Source organism: Myotis davidii, unplaced genomic scaffold (assembly GCF_000327345.1).
Source record: "Myotis davidii unplaced genomic scaffold, ASM32734v1 scaffold97, whole genome shotgun sequence".
Classification (NCBI taxonomy): Eukaryota; Metazoa; Chordata; class Mammalia; order Chiroptera; family Vespertilionidae; genus Myotis; species Myotis davidii.
In genome coordinates this window covers 5,010,457-5,011,328 of record NW_006289392.1, presented here as the reverse complement: position 1 = coordinate 5,011,328, position 872 = coordinate 5,010,457, and the positions used below count along the sequence as shown (strand labels likewise).

Here is an 872-nt window from a genome sequence, read left to right as displayed (position 1 = left end):
TGTGGCAGCAGGCTGGGCTCGGGAGGGAGAGCAGGGACTGGGCTCAGGGGGGCTGGGACGGGCCGGCGCGGTGGAGAGGGCTGGCCCCCACCTAGGCTCCCGGGGCGCGATGGGGGCCCCAGATCGGGGCTCCCCAAGCCCCTCGCCTTCTTTGTCAGCCGGCGCGGTGGAGAGGGCTGGCCCGCTCCTAGGCTCCCAGGGCGTGATGGGGGCCCCAGATCAGGGCTCCCCAAGCCCCTTGCCTTCTTTGTCAGGGCTGGGTGCGCTTGGCATTACTGTGCACACGGTGTCCCCTGTGCGGGCAGTTTATGACCTTCACACCGAACGGGGATGCGGGACCCCGTGCCCCAGCCGCTGATCTGGGAGCCGGAAGTGGGAAGAAAGTTTCAAAAACGGGCTCTTCCCACCCTAAGCGCACCTCCTCCAAGTCCCTGCTCTCTGAGCGGGTCTCCCTCTCTCATCCCACCTCCTGGCTTCTCTAGGGAACCTCCCACGCGACTCGCAGAAACCTGCTGTCCCTCTGAGGTTTGAGCATCTGATCGATGCTTCTCTGTCTCTGGACCTGTTTTTGTTCGTCGGCTTATGTTGTTCATTATAATCCACAAGTGAGTGAGAGCGTGAGATATTTCTCTTTCTCTGACTGGCTTATTTCACTTAGCATAATGCTCACAACTCCGAGGGAAGGCAGCGGAGGGTGGTGGTGAGGGGGAGAGGTCAACCCAAGGACTCGTCTGCATGCATATGAGCATAAGCGATGGACACGGACAACAGGGGTGAGGGTGAGGGCAGGACTGGGGCGGGGGTGAGGGGACATTCTGGGGATAAGGACATATTTGTAATATCTTAATCCAGTGGTTCTCAACCTTCCTAAT

General features: G+C 60.1%; 1 protein-coding gene across 1 annotated transcript in view; it reads right to left on the bottom strand.

Annotated features, from left to right (window-relative positions):
• The window catches only part of TMPRSS4 (transmembrane protease, serine 4), a 124,854-nt gene that overhangs the window by 7,120 nt on the left and 116,862 nt on the right, over positions 1 to 872 (bottom strand). The gene's annotated exons all lie outside the window — the stretch shown is intronic.